This window comes from Nicotiana sylvestris, chromosome 8 (assembly GCF_000393655.2).
Source record: "Nicotiana sylvestris chromosome 8, ASM39365v2, whole genome shotgun sequence".
In the NCBI taxonomy this organism is placed as follows: Eukaryota; Viridiplantae; Streptophyta; class Magnoliopsida; order Solanales; family Solanaceae; genus Nicotiana; species Nicotiana sylvestris.
Window position 1 is genome coordinate 173,370,034 of NC_091064.1, and position 20,015 is coordinate 173,390,048.

The window sequence follows — 20,015 nt, forward strand, 5'->3', positions numbered from 1 at the left end:
TCTGGAAGAAGAGCCAGTAGAGAGGGAGATTCCAACTCAGGAACCTCAACAACAACTTGAATCAATTGCAACTAGCATACCAAAAAGGACAATAACAAAACTTGTTCGTCTTATAGAGACGGTTGCTTGTGCCGCCTCAATTGTAGCTGATGATATTCCTACCACTTATAAAGACACAATCCAAAATTTAGAAGAATATAAGTGGAGGATTGCCATGAATGATGAAATACAATCCCTTCATCAGAATCATACATGGAGATTGGCCAATCTCCCGGAGGGAAAGAAAGCAATTGGGTGCAAATGGGTATTTGCAAAGAAAGAAGAATTTCCTAACCAAGAAGATGTTCACTACAAAGCAAGATTGGTGGTCAAAGGATATGCTCAAAAGGAGGAAATTGATTACAATGAAGTGTTTTCTCCAGTTGTAAAACATTCCTCCATTAGAATTATATTGGCTTTGGTAGCATAGTTGGATTTGGAACTAGTTCAGATGGATGTAAAAACTGCGTTTTTACATGAAAACTTGGAGGAGGAAATCTACATGACTCAGCCAGAAGGATTCAAAGTTGCTGGAAAAGAAAATATGGTGTGCAAACTTGAAAAATCATTGTACGGATTGAAACAATCTTCTAGAAAATAGTACAAGCGATTTGACGAGTTTATGTTGCGGCAAGGGTGCAAGAGAAGCAAATACGATCATTGTCTGTATTTGCGCAAGCTTAAAGATGATTCCTTTGTATATCTTCTCCTATATGTTGATGATATGTTGATAGCTTCCGAGAATTCGGAAGAAATTGATAAGTTGAAGATTCAACTGAAGAAGGAGTTCGAGATGAAGGATCTAGGTGAGGCAAAGAAAATTCTTGGCATAGAGATAATAAGAGATAGACGTTCAAAGAAACTCTGTTTATCTCAGAAAGAATATTTGAAGAGAGTATTGCAGCGTTTTGGCATAGATGAGAAGACTAAGCAGGTTAGTACTCCACTTTCTCCCCATTTTAAGCTAAGTACTACTATGTCGCCAAAAGATGAAGCTGAACATGAGTATATGTCAAGGGTACTATATGCAAATGTTGTTGGTAGCTTGATGTATGCAATGCTCTGTACGAGACCTGACATTTCACAAGTTGTTGGAGTTATTAGCAGATATATGCATAATCCAGGAAAGGAGCATTGGCAAGCTGTGAAGTGGATTCTACGGTATATTCACAATACTGTAGATGTTGGGTTAGTTTTTGAGCAGGAAGGAAACAGGTCTGTAGTTGGATATTGTGACTCAGATTTTGTGGGTGATCTGGACAAACGAAGATCAACTACTAGTTATGTGTTTACTTTTGCAAAGGCACCAGTTAGTTGGAAGTCTACTTTGCAGTCAACAGTTGCTTTGTCTACAACAGAGGCGGAGTACATGGCTATTACAGAGGCTGTGAAAGAGGCAATTTGGCTTCAGGGGTTGCTAAAAGAGCTTGGTGTTGAACAAAAAAGTATCACAATTTTTTGTGATAGTCAAAGTGCTATTCAATTAGCGAAGAACCAATTTTATCATGCAAGGACGAAGCACATTGATGTTCGGTATCATTTCGTACGAGAAATCATAAAAGAAGGTGGAGTCATGGTGAAGAAAATTCATACTACAGAGAATCCTACTGATATGCTGACAAAAGTGGTGACTGCGGTCAAGTTTCAACATTGTTTGGATTTGATCAACATTGTTGAACACTGAAGATTGAAGATGAAGACATAACCAAAATTTGTTACCGAGAGAAAATTGAAGATGTGGAATTTTGCCAAGGTGGAGATTTGTTGAAAATGGCAAACTCCCACATCGGTGGGAGACTTAATTTGGGAAGAATTTCTCCCTATAAAAGAAGGCCTAATGTTTAGGATTTAAATATACCTCTCATTTGTCTTCTTATCTTCTTAAGGTATTTGTATCTTCTCTCTTTAGTATTATTTCACTTGTATTTTTGGAGTGAAATAAAATATTAATTGTGTCCAAGGAAGTAGGCAAAATTGGCCGAACCTCATAAATTCTGGTATTCATTTTATTGTTGCTTTATTGTCTTATTTATTATTTAGTGGCTGTCATAATTTTTGGTATCGTAGCTGTGCCTCATTCACACTATATATAATTGGCTTCCGCAACATGCGCATTGCATTTGGGCCAATTGCTTAAGATCCTACGTAGTTTCTTTTGAAAACAAATGCCAATAGGATATGTTGCAACTTGCAAGCAAATGTAGTCCACTAGCAGTAATGATAATATAGGCTAAAAACCTAGCATAAATCAATTTTAGTTCTTCAAAATAATTCTGAACAAACAATGAATAAAACATCATGCCACATGGGAATTCACTATGTTCCACTTAGTAGTGTCCTTAAGTACAATTAATTCATTTTTAATGAAGATTAAGTAGGGATAGGATTGGTTGCAAAGCATGATGTGGGTTGGGAGGGAGGGATTTGATCATGTGTTGGTGAAAACTGCAACTTTAAACCATTGCGCGATCGTTAATTAACATACTAGTTATGCGGGGATTGTTGGATTATTATGCAGATGTTGCTTATTTTAAGGGCTCTTTGTGTTTCGTTTTTTATTCAATGGTGGTAAATAAATATATTCTTATTCTACATCCTATCCCGAATAAAAATAATACGTATATTCTCATATAAATTATGCAAGTATTAGCAATGCGAAGTTAAATAAGGCCAATCAAATATTGTATTAAGTTATGAGACAATTACTTAAAATTTTATTTATTTTTAAAATACTTCATATATATTTTATATATTATAATACCGTGATTATATGATACCTTGCATGGTACTAGTTCATATCATTTTTCTTACACAATTCCAATCAAACATTGCATAACTTGTATGAACTTTTATGTTGAGATTATTTTTGTTATAATATGATAAACCAAATGACCCCTGAGTGTCTAGAACAAACAAAGTCGAAATTATGTGGAACCCTAGAGGCCATAAAGAAATCAAAAGCTTCTACACATGAAGTCATCCCTATGAAAAGATTTAGTATAACCCACATACATGTTGAGTGCAAGGTAGCGGTAGCTGTAGCTTTCCTGGTCCTAAGCAACCTTTTTTTTTTTCTTTGGTGTCTTTAACAATTCAAGAACATTAAGTTTTATAAAAGCAATAAAGCCAAAAAAAAAGGTATAATAATGTTTTGGAACGTAAATATTAACTATCAAAATGTTCATATCTTTTTCAAAGTTACTATTCTACCCGTCACATTGTTGCTTTCGTTTATCAAGGATCCTCTTACCCAACTATGGAATTAAAACAGACAAAACCTTAGTATTAAGGGGAGGATTTTTTCCCCTCAAAGAAGAGGTGAATAAGGGGAGCCGTAGGTGTCTCAGTCGTTCGAGGGGTGCTTATCAGGCGGATCGGTCGGATATTTAGCTTAATAGTTCGGCTTATCGGTTATCGATTTAAAAATATAGTAATTCGCTAGTCAACCAATAAGACATCAGGCAGATTGATATCGGATTAACGATTATCGAACGGTTTATCAGCTATGCTATTCTACGGCTATTATGTCGAAGGAACTTTTGGCGCTAGTATCCTCTTTAATGGCCTCTTTTTCTGCGGTAAGAGAATTATCTAATATGTTCCTTTCGCCATTGTTTACCTTCTATATATTGTTTATATTACATCTCTCCCTGACTCCCTCAGCAGCAACTTTGGTTTGTTTACAACCATAAGGTTTAAAGATAATCAAACTTTTTAAGTTTACAATCACATATTCACAATCATAAGTTTGAGCAAGCTAAAGCACCCCAGTTCAATGGTTGCGTTGATCTAACAAAATTAACAAAGGGCCGACTTCATCTAACAAAACAACGTGCAGAGTTGATCAAACAAATTAACAAAGTGCATACCAAGCCTAAAAGTGTAAATATAAAAAAATTTAACGGGTTAGCAGTTTTTCTAATAAGGAAATTGAGTAATCCGTCTTCAAACCGTTAAGCCGTTAATTATAAAATTTCAATTCGTTCATCAACCATTACCCGAATAACCTGATACTAATAAGTCAATAAGACGTTTTGCGGTTCAATTAACGGTTACGGTTCGATTTTGAACTGCTGGAAGTCGTCGGAATAAGAAACACTAAAATATTTTAGCCAAACATTACGTTATTTGACTTTTGGGAAGTGATGAAAAGTGACAAATTTATCTTTGACTATCAATATTTACTTTTTTCTTAAATTCAGAACTGAATAGTACAAGTGAAAGCAAGCACCATATATGGAGGACGACAACTTGGATTTCGCGGTCAGACAGTTTTTCTACAAATATTCTGCATGAAAAGGTAAAGTAGAAACGAGTATGAAATCTGTAGTGAACTAATTTGAACACATTATATCATGTTCCAATTTGTTTCTTAAGACTCATCTTAGAACATAATATGATTATTTGAATTTTCAAAATGCATTATAAGTTGGTAGGGGTGAGGCGAATGTGGCGGAATGCAGCTCTTGAACAATGGGTTCATTCGAATCTAATTTTTTTTTATGCAGAGTATATTATATTTAAAAGTGTAACTAATTTTGAGCAAAAATATTTAAAGATTGAACCAATGGGGAAGGGAAAGGATCACAACTTCTGATGAAAATGTGATAACCAAGACTTGCCAATAAAGAAACATGGCAGTGGGGTACTAGAAAACATTAGGTTGTGATCGGTTCCCATTTCTTTTCTTGAAAAAGAATATAATAATTTTAAAATACTTGATAAAATTAATACTATAATGCATTAGACTATTCACTTTGAATGATTGAGTGCGTGTGGCACTTTAGTGGCTACTTTTTGAAAGATTCAATTGTAGATTCTCTTTGAGGTTGGGCTGTTCTAAAAGATACTTCAGAAATAAGAACAAAAGAGTGGGGCCTACAAATGAGCCAATGAGTTAGTGACACATAGGATTCCACATAGGTCAATCAGCAAAATTGGAGGGGTTATGTTGTTGTGGGAGCAGTATTTAAAGTATTATTAGTAGTGGGTGGTTGTGTTTTTTGCTATCGTATGTCATCATTCATCACTTATAGAGACCTACTATTACCCTTTTTTCCAAATCTATTTACTATTTAATTAGGTTCTCCTTTTACTCTAAATGGAAGAAAATCTTAGCACTTAGTCTTTCTCTTCATTTACCCTTTTGAGTATCAAGGGTCGAGCTAATATTGACATTATGGTTCCACCAAACCTAATAATTTTAGTTCAAATTTTATATATTTATCTGTGTACAAAATATGCCTCACGAGAGGATAAGCATATTCAATATCCTCATTTTCAACTTATGGTGAACTAGGGCAGTGGGACTTTTCCGTAAAAATAGCACGGTATAGTCAGTTTTCGGACTGGTCATTCAAAAATAGTCAGCGTTTACGAATTCAATGAAAAATAGCCACTATTTTGCTGCAACAGAGACCGGCTAGCATAATATACTGAGTTCGGTGCACCTGTGTATGAACTCAAGGATATTATGCTGGACCGGTATACTTTGTTGACTCCAGTATAATATACTGGAGACTGGAGCACTGGTGCTCCAAACTCCAGTATATTATACTAGACAACTATACTTGCTGGAACTCCAGTATATTATGCTGGAGTTCTAGTGTACTTATGCTGGAACTCCAGTATAATATACTGGCGTATTTTTCGGGTTTTGAACAGTGTTTTCGCTCAAATTTATCTTTACATGAAAAGTGGCTAAATTTCGATTACTTTTGAAACTGGGCTATTTTTGAATGACCAGTTATAAATTTGGCTATTTTTTAATCTCTCACGACTTTTCCGGGTAATAAGAAGCTTAAAAAATGAAGCCCATTTTTTTTGAAATCCCACTATATATAGTAATGCCAATAAAAATTGGAAATGAGAGACCCAAAGTAATGAGAAAATGACTTGTAACGAAAATTTCTTTTCTTAGTTTCACTTCCTTGAACTGGCTATTACCGCACAATGTTCCCTTGCTTGACAGGTCGTTAATTAATTAGTTTTAAATTAAAAAGAGGGATGGATTTCAATTAACTGTCCCGTAATAAAACCAATTATTGTTGATACCTTCTTCTCGGTTCCTTCTTCCATAACCAGAGCTTAGAGATGGGAGGGGGGAATTTTTGTTTAACATTTCCGAAAAGAGCACCTATTTGTGCGTTTACTGAATTCAGCCGACAAACGATTAAAAGAATAGTATTGTGAGATGGAGTTGAAATAATTACTAATTAATTTCACTTCGTCTAGACTTTTTGAGATTAGATATAATGCATGTCATAATATATATAGTTTGGCCCAATAAAAGAGGTCAATGAAGCTATATCAATCTAAACATTCATAAAATTTCAAATAACGATTCGTACAATCCCAATAATTATTAGATTTAATTTTTTTTCCTTCAATAAAAGACTATTGTTCATCAAGATTTCTAGCATTATGGTACCAGTAAGGACTTTTCTTTTGATATAACAATAACAACAACAATAACAACCCAGTGTAATCCCATAAGTGGGGTCTGGGGAGGGTAATATGTACGCAGACCTTACCTCTACCCGAGGGACAGAGAGGCTGTTTCCAGGAGACCCTCGGCTCAAAGAGGCAACAAGAGATCCTATCGAAAATGAGTGATCCTATCAACATCTGCTCACTATCAACTACCCTGTCGCTGTTGTCTTGCTATTAAATCAAAGCTCACTAAAGGCATGTTTGGTACAATTGAAGTCGTTCTCTAGTTATTTTCAAATATATATTTTTATTTTGAATTTCTTTTGTTTCTTGTTTTCTTTCACAAAATATCGAAAATGATCCAAACTAGAAATTCCTCGTGTTTTTGATTGGTTGACGTAGAGGCGGAGAATTTATATTTATGAGTTCTAAAGTTTATGATAGTGGCATCAGGTGTTAGCAAGTGAATTCTAAATTTAATTTTTATACATATATAATGAATTTTTTAAAATAGATATAGGGTATAGATAAAAATTATTGGGTTCGGCCAAATCGTAAGTAACATGTTGGCTCCGCCCCTAGTCGTATATTGGGCCACTTATTCTGCAATCTCTATGTCACTATACCATTCTCTTGATTGACTACAGCACCGGCCCAATAAATTGTGTTGCACTACTTTTGATCCAAAATGTCTTTGAAAGGTAGGATTTTTACACAAATAGACGGTCGATTCACTAATTACTTCTTCTGTTTGATTTACAATACGTCATTATATGTATTGTACATGAATTATGCATACATTATTAATTCCTGATTTTTTTTTTGTTTAAGATAATTGGTTAGCGAATATTTAGATTAATTCTTCTCCTTACGCTTTTGCACTCGCGTAGAAATTCAATTAATAACATTAATAATAAGGTTATTTGACAGAATTATTATTTATCTCTCTTAGTAAACACAATTAAGCATGGACCAATGATTGTTATATCATTTATTAGACAGCATATGTAACTTTGAAATATATAAAAAAAAATTAATATCTTCTTAATTTACACCTTTTAAATATTTTGAATTGTTAATACTTTTACGTAATTTTTAAATATATAGTTTTTATTTTAAAAAACTTAAATATTTTATTCTGAATTCATGGTCAAAGTTAAGAAATTTAGCTTTTAAAATTTAAAAAGGATCATCGTTTTTAGGACATATGGAGTACAACGTCTTTATTCCTTTCCATTATATTTTTAAGTTGGAATAGATAAAGAATATGAAATTTAAGGATAAAGTTGTTTTGAATTATTCAGTTTACCTCCGTTTGACTATTAAAGTTGGTATTGATTATTTAAAGTGAAGGTTGATGTTTTTTCCTATTAATACTAAAACAAATATATGCTATTTTATAAAATCATAAAGCACATGAGCTATAAAATTTAGAAGAAAAAAAACGGCATGATATTTTATTCAGTGAAGAACAAGTTTGCCAATTTTGTTAATGGGTTAACCGATAATCCAATAAGAATTAATAAAATTACGACTTTACCCTTAAGTATATACACACTTAATTCTATCATATTCTTTTTCAGTCGCACTCTTCAGTTGCTTCATTTTCATTCTTCATAGACCTTACTAGTTACTCCTAGCGTAAGTTTTTAGTCTTATACATTAGGCTTGTAATTTATATAACAAAATTCATCTTCATATAAGGATTGCTCTATGGTTTCTTTTTTCAATTAGGTATTTGACAAACAACATCCAGTTTATCTTGGACTGTTTGAGGGCATCAACTATTGTTGTTATCACATCAGAGGAGGCAGCTAATGCCTTGGAATATTTTGTGGGAATTGCTGCAGTTTGATAAGTATTTATCCACTGATTTTTTTATGAAACCTATAAGGATTGAGTAGTTGTTGTCTTGTTAACTTGAATTTGAACTATTAGTACTATATGTTTGGACTTGTTAATTTTAAGGTGAAATTGCTACTACTTTATATTATTATTAATGTATTTGGACAACTGTTGTTGAAGAATTAGTACTATTCCAGTTGTAGCCACTGGACAGAACGCAGAAATGGGTAGTATACTATATGTGAATTCTTCTCTTTTTTGCTTAACTCTAGTGAATTGTCTTCTCTTTTTTGCTTAACTCTAGATTGAGTTATTTTATCGGGTAAACCGATAACCGAACCGATAATGATCGATAACCGATTAACCGATACCCGATAACCGATATCTTGTCAGTTCTATTATCAGTTTATCAAATTTGTAAACCGATAATCGATATGCTAAACCGATAATATTCATAACCGAACCGAACCGACCGATGCCCTCCCCTAATTACTATGGTGTTATGTTGTGTATTTCAACTATTTTATTAAATACCTATTATTCTTCACAATTGCAAAAATTTATTTGCAAGTAAAAACATTACCATTTCACTTAATCTTTCTTTCCTGTAAATAAAATAAAAATGATTTTTGTTAAAATAACTTTCTACAAGTAAATAAGCTGCAAAACAAAACGAAAAAAATACTGAAATTGCTGACTATGTTAGGGGTCGTTTTGTTGGAATACGACTTATGCTGAGATAAGTTATGTTGGAATTAATTATGCTGTGATTAGTTATTTTAGTATTATTTTTTATCCACTGTTTAATATGTTGTATTAAAAATGACAATTGCAAAAATTTCTAAGAAGAAGGTATAAGTTATCCCGGCATTAATTACCTGTGACGACCCAAGGGGTCATCACCGTAATTCTTCCTTGTTCCGTGCTCCCGAGGCCTTGAAAATCTCGCTTTTAGTCGCCTCGATTGGCGTGCGCAGTTCGGGCGCGTAGCCGGAAAGTTTTTATGTTAGAATATGTGAATTATGTGAAACATTTGATGAATTTTGGTATTAATATGCATAATGTTGACTTCGGTCAACATTTTGGGTAAACGGACCCGGACCTGTGATTCGACGGTCCCGGAGGGTCCGTAGAAAAATATGGGACTTGGGCGTGTGCCCGGAATCAAATTCTGAGGTCCCAAGCCCGAGAAATGAATTTTTGAAAGAAATTGTTTTTCTGAAATTTGATATGAAAATTTGAAATGAAAAGGAGTTAGAAAATATAGGTATCGGGCTCGTATTTTGGTTCCGACGCCCGGTACAAGTCTTAAATATGTGTTAAGCACTATCGGTAAAGTTTGGCTAAAAACGAACGTCATATGACGTGTTTCGGACTTAAAATGGAGAATTTGAGTTATGAAAGTTGAAGAAAGAAAAATCATGTGTTTGAGGCTTGATCCTATGTATATGATGTTATTTTGGCGATTTGATCGCACGAGTAAGTCCGTAAGATATTTTAAGGTTGTGTGCATGTTGGGTTTAGAGCCCTGAGGTCTCGGGTGAGTTTTGAATGGGGCCCGGGAGGTCTTGGACTTAGAAAAAAATATACAGGTTCAGATGTTGCAGGCCCAGCGCGGCCGCGGCCATTTCCGCGCGGTCCGCGCTGGTAGCCACGCGGCCGCGGTGCTTTTCTGTGCGGTCCGCGTGGTGGGGTTCAGAGGGTCGATCAGCGCGGCCGCGCACCAAATCAGTGCGGTATGCGCTGGGTGGGTTCAGAGAGAGCCCACTTCTCCCCTCCCTCGGCGCAGTCGCGGTGCATTTCTGTGTGGTCCGCGCCAGCCCCTAGAAAAATGTATAAATTCGGGATTTTTAGTCATTTTTCCACTTTTCAAAAACCCAAAATCTAAGAGGCGATTTTCCAAACAACTTTTCTTCTTCAAAACGATTGGCAAGTGATTTCTAACTTAATTTCTTTATTCCTTAATATCTTTTAACATAATTTCAACTTCAAATCAAAGATTTTCATGGGGAAAATTGGGTGTTTTGGGTAGAACCTAGGTTTTCTACAAATTGAGAAGTTGGACCTCAATTTGGGGTCCCGATTTAAAAACAAATCATATATTTGGATTCATGGGGGAATGAGTAACCGGGTTTTGGTCCGAACCTCGAGTTTCGACCACGTGGGTCCGGGGGTATTTTTGACCTTTTTGGGAAAAACCTTGAAAAATCTATTTTCATGCATTGGGGATGATTCATTTAGTAATTATTAATGTGATTAAGTAACTTATGACTAGATTCGAGCGGATTGGTGGTGGAATCAAGAGGTAAAGCTATACTAGAAGCGTGAGTTGAGTTTGGAGCATTCGAGGTAAGTGTTTGTTCTAACTTTGGCTTGAGGGAATAGGATTAGGATGATATTTGCTACTTGCTAATGTGGAGTACGGTGTATAGGCATGGTGACGGTTATCTATGCACTGGAGTCTAGCATGACCGTGAGTCTTGATTGCTTTTAATTCGAATAATGTGATACAAGCTCCTTGTTTATTTGATGAGTTTCATATAATGTGAACGGTTGAGGTAAAATTGTGATTGGTGTACTTTTGGAGCGTTAGCTCGAACATGAAGGTGTTAGTTGAGGAAGAATGGATTTAAAAAGGAGAATGTATTGTGAATACTCCCTTGCCGGGATGTGTAGACTGATATATATATTCCCCCTTGTCGGGATATTTTGGGCTGTTAGTTGTACCCTTGCCGAGTTAAAGGTATTGAGTTGTCATTCTCCCCTGAAGGGATCTACTATATGAAGTCAGATATTATGAACTATATTATGGGATCGTGTGACACGTCGTCCACTTATATATGATATTATGGGATAGTGTGGCACGTCGTCCACTTAAATATGATATTATGGGATCATGTGACACGCCGTCCACTTATATATGATATTATGGGATCGTGTGGCACGTCGTCCTCTTATATATGATATTATGGGATCGTGTGGCACGCCGTCCACTTATATATGATATTATGGGATCGTGTGGCACGCCGTCCACTTATATATATATATATATATATATATATATATATATATATATATATATATATATATATATATATATCATGGGAACCGGAGTCTCTTCTGCTTATTTCCGATATTTCATTTTTATCTGTTACTCCCCGATAACATGTCCCCTCCCAGTTTTACTTTGTATTATCTTGTTATTGTTTTCTTGCACTTGTTGTATATATATCTGTACAGGTTAATTGTGGTAGGTACTGTCGAGCCTCGTCACTACTTCGCCGGGGTTAGGCCAGGCACTTACCAGCATATGGGGTCGGTTGTGCTGATGCTACACTATGTGCAAATTTTTGTGCACAGATCAGGGAGCAGCTTACGGACCACAGCAGTAGGATTTCTGGGAGCTGTCTTCAGTCCAGGGACTCTCGAGGTAGCCTAGCTGGCGTTCGCAGGCCAAAGTCCCTTTTCATGTTTTTCGTTTGTTCATCTTGTATCAGACAAACATGATGTATTTCCTTTTAGACATTGTTTGTAGTATTTTGTAGTAGTTCGTGAGCTAGTGATACCAGACCTTGGGTAGTGATGTGTATTAAACTTCCGCACTTTTGGTTTTCAGTTGCTTTAGATTTAAAGTCTCCCGCTTAAATTTTGTCTCGTTTATTATTTTGTTTGAAAGAAAGCAGGAAAGGTGTTTTAAATATTTGGCTTGCCTAGCTCCGATAGTAGGCGCCATCACGACACCCGATGGTGGGAAATATGGGTCGTGACAAGTTGGTATCAGAGCACTAGGTTACTTAGGTCTCACAACTCACGGACAAGCTCAGTAGAGTCTGAGGGATCGGTATGGAGACGTCTGTATTTATCCCGCAGAGGCTACTGAGTTAGGAAAACTTCACCTTGTTCATTCTTATCGTGCGATTTTGTTTCTCAAGTACTGATTGTCTTTCCACTCTGTTCTTTCACAGATGGCGAGGACACGTGCTTCCTCTTCTACCGCGCAATAGCCTGAGCCCCAAGCAGCAGCCCCTATTAGGGGCAGAGGGCGAGGCCGAGGCCGGGACAGAGCTCAGCCCCGAGCAGCATTTCCAGCGACGGAGCCTCAGGTCGATTTTGAGGAGGAGGTTCCGGCCCCAACTGTTCCAGTGGGCCCAGCTCAGGTCCCAGGGGGTTTTATAGCCACTCCAGTGCTTCAGGACGCTTTGGTCCGACTGGTAGGCTTCATGGAGGGCATTTCTAGAGCGGGTTTGCTTCCCGTAGCTCCAGCCACATCTCAGGCTGGGGGAGGAGTTCAGACTCTCGATACTCGTACTCCAGAGCCGATAGCTCCTCAGGCTCAGGTTCCAGCGGTTCATCCAGCCGTGGCAGTTCAACCAGCTGTGGCAGCCCAGCCAGGTATTGCGGCTTAGTCCAGCGATGGTGCGGCTATGTCCGCGGATGCTTTATGGAGGCTTGATCGTTTCACCAAGCTCTTCACAACCACATATAGTGTCACCCCCTCAGAGGATGCTCAGGATTTCATATTCAGCTGTCATGAGGTTCTACGAACTATGGGCATTGTAGAGACCAATGGGGTCGACTTCGCCACTTTTCGCCTGGCAGGATCCGCCAAGACTTGGTGGAGGGATTTCTGTTTAGCCAGGCCAGCAGGGTCGCCATCATTGACCTGGAATCAGTTTTCAGAGTTATTTCTGGGGAAGTTTCTCCTAGTTACTCAGCGAGATGCTCTTCGCAGGCAGTTTGAGCGTCTCCAGCAGGGTCCTATGACGGTTACCCAGTATGAGACCCGGTTCATTGATCTTGCTCGTCATGCCATTGTGATACTCCCTACCGATAGAGAGAGGGTGTGGAGGTTTATTGATGGGTTGGCCCAGCCGATCCGTGTTCAGATGGCCATGAGTGCCGGTAGTGAGATTTCATTTCAGGAGGCGGCAGATGGTGCCCGCCGGATAGAGATGGCACTTGCTCAGGGAGGTGGTCATGGGTCTGATAAGAGGCCCCGTCATTCGGGTAGATTCAATGGTACCTCGTCTGGAGGTAGGGATTCTTATGGTAGAGGCCATCCTTCGAGGCCCTTTCAGTCAGCTCTCCAGGTTTCTCATGGTACACCAGGTGGTCGCGGTTCTCAGCCGCAGTATTCTGACCAGTAGCTCTTCAGTTCACCATCAGCACCTATCAGTGCACCACCACTTCGTTATTCTCAGCAGCCGAGGGCTTGTTATACTTGCGGCAATGTGAGTCACATTGCCAGATATTGCCCTTGAGCTTCCAGTAGCTCGCAGCAGCAGGGTCCTTGCCCGATGATCCAGGCACCAGTTGCCCCACAGCCTGCCCAGACAGCTAGAGGCGGGGGTAGAGGACATAGAAGTGGAGGTAGAGGTCTTAGAGGTGGAGCTCAGACCGCTAGAGGTAGGGGTCAACCAGCAGCAGATCGTCCCAGGGATATGATTCAGGGAGGTGGGGCCCAGCCCCGTTGTTATGCTTTGCCAGCCAGGCCAGAGGCTGAGTATTCAGATGCTGTGATTACAGGTACTATTCTGGTCTGTGATAGGGATGCTTCTGTGCTATTTGACCCCGGATCTACGTATTCATATGTGTCGTCCTATTTTGCACCCTATTTGGTTATGCCTAGTGACTCGTTGAGTATTCCTGTTTATGTGTCAACACCGGTGGGTGATTATATTGTGGTCGACCAAGTTTATCGTTCTTGTATCGTAGTGTTTGGGGGTCTTGAGACCCGTGTTGATTTGATGCTTTTGGACATGGTCGACTTTGATGTTATATTGGGGATGGATTGGTTATCCCCGTACCATGCTATCTTGGATTGCCATGCCAAGACTGTGACCTTAGCCTTACCGGATTTACCCCGTTTAGAGTGGAGAGGGACTTCTGGTCATTGTACATGCAGTGTTATCTCGTATGTGAAAGCTCGGCGTATGGTCGAGAAGGGATGTTTGGCCTACTTGGCGTATGTTCGCGATTCTAGCGCGGAGGCCCCTTCTATTGATTCTGTGCCCGTTGTTCGGGAGTTTCCTGAGGTTTTCCCTTCAGACTTGCTGGGTATGCCGCCCGATAGGGATATCGACTTTTGTATTGATTTGGCCCCGGGCACTCAGCCCATTTCTATCCAGCCATATCGTATGGCCCCGCCGGAGTTGAAAGAGTTAAAGGAACAGCTGCAGGATTTGCTTGAGAAAGGTTTCATTAGACCCAGTGTTTCACCTTGGGGTGCGCCGGTGTTGTTTGTTAAGAAAAAGGATGGTTCGATGAGAATGTGCATCGATTACCGGCAATTGAACAAGGTTACAATTAAGAATAAGTATCCACTGCCGAGGATTGATGATTTATTCGACCAGCTTCAGGGTGCGAGGGTGTTCTCGAAGATAGACTTGAGATCTGGTTATCATCAACTGAGTATTAGGGCGTCTGATGTCTCCAAGACAACATTTCGCACTCGGTATGGGCACTATGAGTTTTTGGTCATGTCATTTGGATTGACTAATGCCCCAGCAGCGTTCATGGAGTTGATGAACCGAGTGTTCAGACCTTATTTGGACTTGTTCGTGATAGTCTTCATTGACGATATTCTTATATACTCCCGCAGTCAGGAGGAGCATGAGCAGCACCTCAGAGTGGTCCTTCAGACCCTAAAGGATAGTCAGTTGTATGCTAAGTTCTCAAAGTGCGAGTTTTGGTTGAGTTCGGTCGCATTCCTGGGTCATGTCGTATCAGCAGCAGGTATTCAGGTAGACCCGAAGAAGATAGAGGCAGTCAAGAACTGGCCTCGACCAGCTTCAGCTACGGATATTCGGAGTTTCCTGGGGTTAGCAGGTTACTACCGTCGGTTCGTGGAGGGGTTTTCATCCATTGCAGCCCCTATGTCCAGATTGACCCATAAGGGTGTCCAGTTCAGGTGGTCAGACGAGTGTGAGGCGAGCTTTCAGAAGCTCAAGATGGCTCTGACTACGGTACCAGTATTGGTTTTGCCCATAGGTTCAGGGCCATATACGGTCTATTGTGATGCGTCTCGTATTGGGCTTGGTGCAGTGTTGATGCAGGAAGGCAAAGTCATTGCCTATGCTTCGAGGCAGTTGAAGATCCACGAGAAGAATTATCCGGTTCATGATCTCGAGTTGGAAGCCATTGTTCATGCCTTGAAGATCTGGAGGCATTACTTATATGGCATGACGTGTGAGGTTTACACTGATCACAAGAGTCTTCAGTATATGTTCAAGCAGAAAGAGTTGAATTTGAGGCAGAAGAGGTGGTTAGAGTTGCTAAAGGATTATGATGTTACTATCTTATACCACCCGGGGAAGGCCAATGTGGTGGCCGATGCATTGAGCAGGAAGTCCGCCAGTATGGGTAGTCTTGCTTATATTCCAGTTAGCCAGAGATCGCTTGCTTTGGATGTTCAGGCCTTGACCAATCATCTTGTAAGGTTGGATATTTCTGAGCCTAGTAGAGTAGTAGCTTGCACGGTTGCTCGTCCCTCACTATTAGAGCGTATCCGCGAGCGGCAGTTTGAGGATCCCCATTTGTGTGTCTTGAGAGACACGGTGCAGCGTGGAGGTGCCAAGAAAGTAACCTTAGATGATGATGGTGTATTGAGATTGCAGGGGCGAGTTTGTGTGCCCAATGTTGATGGGATTCGAGAGTTGATCTTAGCGGAGGCCCACAGTTCTCGGTATTCTATTCACCCGGGCGCCGCGAAGATGTATCAGGATCTGAGGCAGCACTATTGGTGGCGTAAGATGAAGAAAGACATCGTTGCGCACGTGGCTCGGTGTTTGAATTGTCAGCAGGTTAAGTACGAGCATCAAAGACCCGGTGGTCTATTTCAGAGGATTGCACTTCCCGAGTGGAAGTGGGAGAGGATTACGATGGATTTCGTTACTGGACTTCCGATAACTCGGAAAAAGTTTGATGCAGTTTGGGTCATTGTTGATAGGCTGACCAAGTCAGCACATTTTATTCCTGTTGCAGCCACCTATTCGTCCGAAAGGTTAGCCGAGATTTATATCAGGGAGATTGTTCGCCTTCATGGGGTGCCGCTATCTATCATTTTAGATCGGGGTACGTAGTTTACCTCGCATTTCTGGAGAGCGGTTCAGCGAGAGTTGGGCACCGAGGTTGAGTTGAGTACAACATTTCATCCCCAGACGGACGGTCAGTCCGAGAGGACTATTCAGATTCTTGAGGACATGCTCCGAGCCTGTGTCATTGATTTTGGAGGCTCGTGGGACCAGTTTTTGCCTTTAGCAGAGTTCGCCTACAATAACAGCTACCAGTCCAGTATTCAGATGGCTCCGTATGAGGCGTTGTATGGTAGGCGATGTTGGTCTCCAGTTGGATGGTTTGAGCCGGGAGAGGCTCGATTATTGGGTACGGATCTAGTTCAGGAAGCCTTGGACAAGGTCAGGATTATTCAGGATAGATTTCGTACAGCTCAGTCCAGACAGAAGAGTTATGCAGACCGCAAGGTCAGAGATGTTGCTTTCATGGTTGGTGAGTGGGTATTGCTCCGTGTATCGTCTATGAAGGGCGTGATGAGATTTGGGAAGAAGGGCAAGCTCAGCCCTAGGTTCATCGGTCCTTTTGAGATTCTTGATCGTGTGGGAGAGGTGGCTTATAGACTTGCCTTGCCACCTAGCTTGTCAGTTGTGCATCCCGTGTTTCACGTATCTATGCTCCGGAAGTATCGCGGAGATCCATCGCACGTGTTAGATTTCAGCATTGTCCAATTGGACAAGGATCTGTCATATGAGGAGGAGCTGGTGGCTATTCTAGACCGGCAGGTTCGACAGTTGAGGTCGAAGAGTTTTCCTTCGGTGCGTGTTCAGTGGAGAGGTCAGCCTCCTGAGGCATCGACCTGGGAGTCCGAGTCCGATATGCGGAGCCGTTATCCTCATTTATTTCCCGACTCAGGTACTTCTTTCTTTTGTCCGTTCGAGGACGAACGGTTGTTTTAGAGGTGGAGAATGTGACGACCCAAGGGGTCATCACCGTAATTCTTCCTTGTTCCGTGCTCCTGAGGCCTTGAAAACCTCGCTTTTAGTTGCCTCGATTGGCGTGCGCAGTTCGGGCGCGTAGCCGGAAAGTTTTTATGTTAGAATATGTGAATTATGTGAAACATTTGATGAATTTTGGTATTAATATGCATAATGTTGACTTCGGTCAACATTTTGGGTAAACGGACCCGGACCTGTGATTCGACGGTCCCGGAGGGTCCGTAGAAAAATATGGGACTTGGGCGTGTGCCCGGAATCAAATTCTGAGGTCCCAAGCCCGAGAAATGAATTTTTGAAAGAAATTGTTTTTCTGAAATTTGATATGAAAATTTGAAATGAAAAGGAGTTAGAAAATATAGGTATCGGGCTCGTATTTTGGTTCCGACGCCCGGTACAAGTCTTAAATATGTGTTAAGCACTATCTGTAAAGTTTGGCTAAAAACGGACGTCATATGACGTGTTTCGGACTTAAAATGAAGAATTTGAGTTATGAAAGTTGAAGAAAGAAAAATCATGTGTTTGAGGCTTGATCCTATGTATATGATGTTATTTTGGCGATTTGATCGCACGAGTAAGTCCGTAAGATGTTTTTAAGGTTGTGTGCATGTTTGGTTTGGAGCCCCGAGGGCTCGGGTGAGTTTTGAATGGGGCCCGGGAGGTCTTAGACTTAGAAAAAAAATATACAGGTTCAGATGTTGCAGGGCCAGCGCGGCCGCGGCCATTTTCGCACGGTCCGCGCTGGTAGCCACGCGGCCGCGGTGCTTTTCTGTGCGGTCCGCGTGGTGGGGTTCAGAGGGTCGACCAGCGCAGCCGCGCACCAAATCAGTGCGGTCCGCGCTGGGTGGGTTCAGAGAGAGCCCACTTCTCCCCTCCCTCGGTGCGGCCGCGGTGCATTTCTGTGCGGTCCGCGCCAGCCCCCAGAAAAATGTATAAATTCGGGATTTTTAGTCATTTTTCCACTTTTCAAAAACCCAAAATCTAAGAGGCGATTTTCCAAACAACTTTTCTTCTTCAATTGGTAAGTGATTTCTAACTTATTTTATTTATTCCTTAATATCTTTTAACATAATTTCAACTTCAAATCAAAGATTTTCATGGGGAAAATTGGGTGTTTTGGGTAGAACCTAGGTTTTCTACAAATTGAGAAGTTGGACCTCAATTTGGGGTCCGATTTAAAAACAAATCATATATTTGGATTCATGGGGGAATGGGTAACCGGGTTTTGGTCCGAACCTCGAGTTTCGACCACGTGGGTCCGGGGGTATTTTTGACCTTTTTGGGAAAAACCTTGAAAAATCTATTTTCATGCATTGGGGATGATTCATTTAGTAATTATTAATGTGATTAAGTAACTTATGACTAGATTCGAGCGGATTGGTGGTGGAATCAAGAGGTAAAGCTATACTAGAAGCGTGAGTTGAGTTTGGAGCATTCGAGGTAAGTGTTTGTTCTAACTTTGGCTTGAGGGAATAGGATTAGGATGATATTTGCTACTTGCTAATGTGGAGTACGGTGTATAGGCATGGTGACGGTTATCTATGCACCGGAGTCTAGCATGACCGTGAGTCTTGATTGCTTTTAATTCGAATAATGTGACACAAGCTCCTTGTTTATTTGATGAGTTTCATATAATGTGAACGGTTGAGGTAAAATTGTGATTGGTGTACTTTTGGAGCGTTAGCTCGAACATGAATGTGTTAGTTGAGGAAGAATGGATTTAAAAAGGAGAATGTGTTGTGAATACTCCCTTGCCGGGATGTGTAGACTGATATATATATTCCCCCTTGTCAGGATATTTTGGGCTGTTAGCTGTACCCTTGCCGGGTTAAAGGTATTGAGTTGTCATTCTCCCCTGAAGGGGTCTACTATATGAAGTCAGATATTATGAACTATATTATGGGATCGTGTGGCACATCGTCCACTTATATATGATATTATGGGATCGTGTGGCACGCCGTCCACTTAAATATGATATTATGGGATCGTGTGGCACGCCGTCCACTTATATATGATATTATGGGATCGTGTGGCACGCCGTCCACTTATATATGATATTATGGGATCGTGTGGCACGCCGTCCACTTATATATATATATATATCATGGGAACCGGAGTCTCTTCTGCTTATTTCCGATATTTCATTTTTATCTGTTACTCCCCGATAGCATGTCCCCTCCCAGTTTTACTTTGTATTATCTTGTTATTGTTTTCTTGCACTTGTTGTATATATATCTGTACAGGTTAATTGTGGTAGGTACTGTCTAGCCTCGTCACTACTTCGCCGGGGTTAGGCCAGGCACTTACCAGCACATGGGGTCGGTTGTGCTGATGCTACACTATGTGCAAATTTTTGTGTATAGATCAGGGAGCAGCTTACGGACCACAGCAGTAGGGTTTCTGGGAGCTGTCTTCAGTCCAGGGACTCTCGAGGTAGCCTAGCTGGCGTTCGCAGGCCGAAGTCCTTTTCCATGTTTTTCGTTTGTTCATCTTGTATCAGACAAACATGATGTATTTCCTTTCAGACATTGTTTGTAATATTCTGTAGTAGTCCGTGAGCTAGTGACACCAGACCTTGGGTAGTGACGTATATTAAACTTTCGCACTTTTGGTTTTCAGTTGCTTTAAATTTAAAGTCTTCCGCTTAAATTTTGTCTCGTTTATTATTTTGTTTGAAAGAAAGCAGGAAAGGTG